General features: G+C 32.8%; 1 non-coding gene across 1 annotated transcript; it reads right to left on the minus strand.

Annotated features, from left to right (window-relative positions):
* Window positions 1-640: 640 nt before the first annotated feature.
* On the minus strand, window positions 641-745 carry LOC141519825 (U6 spliceosomal RNA). Its single transcript, XR_012477457.1, has one exon. It is a non-coding gene; the product is annotated as a U6 spliceosomal RNA (small nuclear RNA).
* Window positions 746-6,585: the final 5,840 nt, after the last annotated feature.

The raw sequence follows: 6,585 nt of genomic DNA on the forward strand, positions 1-6,585 counted from the left end.
AAAAGGAAGCCCATTGAGAATTACTTTGTTATTAAAGATTTTATTTGAGTTTTACAATTTTCCTCCCAATTTTACTTCCCTACCCCCACCCCACACAGAAAGCAATCTGTCAATCTTTATTTTGTTTCCATGTTGTAACTGATCCAAATTAAGTGTGATGAGAGAGAAATCACATCCTTAAGGAAGAAACAAAAAGTATAAGAGATAACAAGATCAGACAATAAGATATCTTTTTTTTCCCCTAAATTAAAGGGAATAATCTTTGAACTTTGTTCAAAATCCACTGCTCTTTCTCTGGATACAGATGGTATTCTCCATTCCAGACAGCCTAAAATTGTCCCTGGTTTTTGCACTGATGGAACGAGCAAGTCCATCAAGTTTGAACATCACCTTCATGTTAGGGTGTACAGTGTTTTTCTAGTTTTGCTCATCTCACTCAGCATCAGTTCATGGAAATCCCTCCAGGCTTCCCTGAATTCTCATCCCTCCTGGTTTCTAATAGAACAATAGTGTTCCATGACATACATATACCACAGTTTGCTAATCCATTCCCCAATTGAAGGACATTTACTTGATTTCCAATTCTTTGCCATAACAAACAGGGCTGCTATGAATATTTTTGTACAAGTGATGTTTTTAAAAAAATATGGAACACTTCACAAATTTGCATTTCCTCCTTGTGCAAGGGCCATGCTAATCTTCTCTCTATTGTTCCAATTTTAATATATGTCCTGCTGAAGCCAGCATGAGAATTATTTTGAAACCACAGATCTTAATCCAGAGAGATCTAGAACTTCTGAGGAGAACAAGACTTCTTAGAAGAAATCAGGAAGGAGTTTAAAAATCAACTGAAAAAATTGGGAAAAGAAACTCAAGAGAAAATTAACACCTTGCAAAAGAAAATTAACATCTTGCAGAAAGGAAACAAATTCTTGGAAAATACAATTGGACAAATACAAAATGAAAATAATTCTCACAGATCCTCAATTGAGCAGATGCAAAAAGAAAACAATTCTCTCAAACTTCACTTGGGAAAATGGAAAACTCCAGCAAAAATAGACTTCAAAAAGAAGTAACAAAAGGTAAATAAAGAAAATTCATCTCTAAAGAAAGAATGGAATCCGTGGAACCTTATGGCATCAAGAGACAACAGGATTCCATTAAACAAAACCAAAATATTGAAAAAATAAAAGAAAATGCAAAGTACCTCATTGACAAAACCACTGACCATGAGAATAGATAGATGAGAGAAAACTAAGAATTCTTGATCTTCCTGAAAACATTGAAGAGAAAAAAGCACGGACTTAATATTACAGGATTTAGTGATAGAAAATTGCCCCAATATCATGGAACCAAAGGGCAAAATAGTTATTTAAAGAATATATCAGTCCCCTCTGGAAAGAGATCCTAAAATGAAACCACCAACAAATGTCGTGGCCAAATTCCAGAACTATCAGATAAAAGAAAAAATCCTTCAAGCTACCAGAAAGAAAATAATTAAATACTAAGGAAACACAGTAAGGATTACACAGGATGTGAATGCATCAAAATTAAGGGATCAAAGTCCCTGGAATGAGATATTCCAAGAGCAAGGGAACTTGGAATGCAGCCAAGAATTCATTATCTGGAAAAACTCAGCCTTCTTTTCCAAGGGAAAAGATGGGCATTTAAGGAAATGGGTGACTTCTAACTTTTCCTGATGAAAAGAACAGAGCTAAATAGAAAATTTAGACTTCAAACAGGAGACTCAAGTGACACATGAAAAGGTAAAAAGCAGGTAAATTAAAAAACCTTTATCCAATAAGATGAAGCTGGCTATATCCCCACCTTGAAGAAAAATTCTTGTAACTCTCAAAAATTGTAAGTCTATTAGAGAGAATATACTTAGCAAGAAGTGATGGACACTCATGACTTAGCCATGAAAATGCTATACATTAAGATGAAACTGGTTATAACCCTCTTTGGGTGAAACTCTAATAACTCTCAAGAATAGTAAATCTATTAGAGAGAATATACTTAGCCAGAAGTGTTGGAAACCTCGTGACTTTTCTGTGATGCAGAATGATTTCAAAACAATTCTTCATTAAAAAAGGGGGACAATAAGGAAATTGGAGGATGGAGGAGATTGAATGGGCTAAAACTCACTACATTAAGAAGTAAAAAAGACCTATTGCAGTAGAGGAGAAGAAGGCAGGAGGTGAAAACCCCTTGAATCTTACTCTCATCAGATTAGGCTTAAATTTAACATATACACAGTCAGTTAAATTGTGCAATTTATCTTACCTATTAAGTATCAAAAAGGGAAAAGGGGAGGGGGGGGAGGAGAACTAACAGAAGGAAGGAAAGGAATAAGGGGCAAGGAGAAAGGGGAAAGAATGGGGAGGGGCATTAGATATGGTGGGAAAACATAACAAAGGTGGGAGTATTCAGAAACAAAGGACTGGGGAATATGGATAAAGTGAAAAAAGGGTGAAAATACAGAGGGATGATAGCATGGAAGGGAATAAAGAATAACTGATTATAACATTAAATCTGAATGGGATGGACTCTCCCAGAAAACAAAAGCAAATAACAGAGTGGATTAAAAAGTAGAATCCTACTATATATATTGCTTATAAGAAATTCATTTGAAGCAGAGAGTAAAGGTAAAAGGCTGTAGTGAAGAAAACATTTTGCTTCAGCTGAAGTGAAAATAGTAGGGGTAGTAATCCTTATCTCAGACAAAGCAGCTGCAAAAATAGATAGCTTTAAAAGAGATAAGGAAGGAAATTATGTTCTCCTAAAAAGTACCAAAGATGATAAAATAATTTCAGTACTAAATATGTATGAAGTGGGGAGAGCATCCAAATTCTTAGAAAATTTGAAGGAGTTACAGGAAGATATAGACAGCAAAAGTCTACTTGTTGGAGACCTGAACCTCCCACAAGAAGGAAGTTAAGGAGGTAAATAGTTTGTTTGAAAACCTAGACATGATAGATTTATGGAGGAAATTCAATGGGGATAGAAAGGAATATACTTTGTTTTCTGTTATAAATAACACTTACACAAAATTTGATCATGTACTAGGGCATAAAAACCTAATAATCAATTGCAGAAAGGCAGAAATAGCGAATACATCTTTCTAAGATCATAATGCAATAAAAATCATATCAAATATTGTGCCAGGGAGATATAGACCCAGAAATAATTGGAAACTAAATAACCTCATTTTAAAGAATGAGTGGATTAAGCAACAAATTATAGAAAGAATAAATTATTTCATTCTAGATAATGACAGTAATGGAACAACAAACCTAAACCTATGGGATATACTCAAGATGACAGCCAGGTGATCTTTAAATGCATACATGAATAAATTAGGGAAAGAAAAAAATCAATGAACTAAATATGCAACTAAAAAAATTAGAGAAAGAACAAAGTAAAACCCCCAATTAAATACCAAATTAGGAATTCTAAAAATTAAAGGAGACATTAATGAAATTGAAAGAAAGAAAACTATTGAACTAATAAATACAATTAAGAGCTGGTTTTATGACAAAAAACAATAAAATTGATAAAAATCTAATAAATAATATTTAACAAAAGAAAGAAGAAAACCAAATTGATAGTATCATAAATAAAAATGGTGAACTCACCACCAATGATGAAGAAATTAAAGTAATAATTTGGGAATTATTTTGCCCAACTCTATGCAAATAAATTTAACAATCTTAAAAAAATAGATAAATATTTACAAAAATATAAGTTGCCCAGGCTAAATGAAGAGGAAATTGAATGCCTAAATAATCCTATTTCAGGAAAAGAAATTTAACAATGAACTCCCTAAGAAAAAAATCTCCAGGGACAGATAGATATGCAAGTGAATTCTATCAAACATTTAAGAAACAATTGGTTCCAAGTCTATTTAAACTCTTTGGAAAAATAGGTGAAGTTGGAATTCTGCCCAACTCTTTCTGTGACACCAGTATTGTGATGATAAGTATACCAGGAAGAGTTAAAACAAAGAAAGAGAATTATAGGCCTATCTCATTGTTGAATACTGATGCAAAAACTTTATATAAAATCTTAACAAAATGATTACAATAAGTTTTCACTAGGATAATATATTATGACCATGCAGGATTTATCCCAGGAATGAAGTGTTGGTTCAATATTAGGAAAACTGACAGTATAAGTAATTATATTAATATCAAACCTATCAGAAATCAAATAATTATATTAATAGATGCTATAAAATATTTTTGTCAAAATACAGCACCCATTCCTACTAAAAACACTAGAGAATGAAGGAATATATGGATTGTTCCTTAGAATAAAAAGGAATATCTATCTGAGACCATCAAGAAGCATTATATGCAGTGGGGATAAGCTAGAGTCATTCCCAATAAGATCAGGGATGAAACAAGAATGCCCTTGATTGCCACTACTATTCAATATTATATTAGAAATGTTAGCTTCACCTGGAAGGATTTGAATAAACTGATGCTGAACGAGATAAGCAGAACCAAAAAAATCATTGTACACCAAAAGTGCAACATGGGGGTGATGATCAACCTTAAGGGATTGCTCATTCCATCAGTGCAAGAATCAGGCACAATTTTGGGATATCTGTGATTGATGATAGCATCTGTATCCATAGAAAGAATTGTGGGGTTTGAAGAAAGACCAAAGATTATTATCTTTAATTTAAAAAAAAGTTATCTTATTATGTAATTCTGCTTTATCACATTCTTTATGTTTCTTCCTTAAGGATATTATTTCTTTCTCATCACGTTCATTTTAGATCAATGCATACTATGGGAATGATGCAAATAATTACAATCTTCCTTCTGTGGGGGGTCGGGGAGAGAAGCAAGTTTGGGGGAAAAATTGTAAAACTCAAAATAAATAAAATCTTTCTTAAAAATAATACAAGTAATGTTAGTTTCAGGAATAAGAGAAGAAAAATAAATTGAAGAAAATAGAATTGGCAAGGAAGAGATAAAACTTTCTCTCTCTGCAGATGACATGATGGTATACCTACAGATTCCCAAAAAATCATCTAAAAACTAGTAGAAATAATTAGCATCTTTAGCCAAGTCTTTGGATATAAGATAAACCTTCATATATCCTCAACATTTCTATATATGATTAGAAATATGCACCAGAAAGAACTAAAAGAGAAATCCCATTGAAAGCAACCTCAGACAACATAAAATGCCTGGAAGTCTCCCTGTCAAGGCAGACTCAGAAAAATTTTGAAAACAGTTAAAAAACACTTCTCACACAAATAAAATCAGATTTTTGTATCCGGGGAAGTATCAACTGCTCATGGAAACTTTGAGATAATATAATAAAAATGACAATTCTACCTAAAATAAAGTACTTATTAAGTGCCATACCAATCAAACATCCAAAAAATTACTTTAATGGGCTAGAAAAAATTACAACTAAATTCATTTGGAGAAACAAAATGTCATGAATATCAAGGGAATTAATGAAAAAACTGCAAAAGGTAGCAAAGCCTTACCAGATCTACAATTATATCATAAAACATCAGTCATAAAAACTGACTGGTACTGGCTAAGAAATGGAGTGGCCAAACAGTGGAATAGAGTAGGTGCAATATCAGGAAATGATTGTAATAATCTGTTGTTTGATAAACCCAGATTCCAGCTATTGAGATAAAAACCTCTCTCTTCAATAGAACCGTTGGGAAAAAATTAGAAGTTAGTGTGGCAGAAACTTGGATTAGAACAACACCCCACACTTCATACCAAGATAGGATCAAAATAGATACAGAATTTAGACATTAAAAAAATATCATAAGCAAACTAGAAGATCAAGGATTAGTTTAACTGCCAGATCTATAGAAAGAGAAGCAGTTTATGACAAAGGAAAAGATGGAGAACATCATTCAAAACACAAAAGATAATATCAATTACACTAAATTAAAAAGCTTTTGCAGAGACAAAAGCACTGTAACCAAGATCAAAAGGAATGTAGTAAATTGGGAAACAATTTGAATAACTAGTAATTCTGACAGAAGGCGCATTTCTAAAATATACAAAGAAATAAGTCAAATTGTTGAACAATCAAGCCGTTCGCCAATTGAAAAAGTGGTCAAATGACATGCAAAGGCAATTTCCAGATGATGAAATTGAAGGATCTATAGTCATATGAAAAATTACTCTAAATAACTAGTTATTAGAGAAATACAAATTAAAGCATCTCTGAATACCACCTCACACCTCTCAGACTGGCCAATGTGACCAGAAAGAACAAAGGTCAGTGTTGGAAGGGATGCTCAAAATCTGGGACAATAATACATTGCTGGTGGAGCTATGAACTCATCTAAACTTTCTGGAAAGCAATTTGGAATTACCCCCAAAGGGCAACCAAAATGTGCATACCCTTTGATCCTGCAATATATCTCCTGAGTCTATCCCTTGAAAAGATTGTGAAAAAGGATAAAAACATCACTTGTACTAAAATATTCATAGCAGCCCTGTTTGTGGTGGCAAAGAAATGGAAATTTATTGAATGTCCATCAATTGGGGAATGGTTTAATAAATTATGCTATATTTTTTGTGATGGAACACTATA

This window comes from Macrotis lagotis, chromosome 3 (assembly GCF_037893015.1).
Source record: "Macrotis lagotis isolate mMagLag1 chromosome 3, bilby.v1.9.chrom.fasta, whole genome shotgun sequence".
In the NCBI taxonomy this organism is placed as follows: Eukaryota; Metazoa; Chordata; class Mammalia; order Peramelemorphia; family Peramelidae; genus Macrotis; species Macrotis lagotis.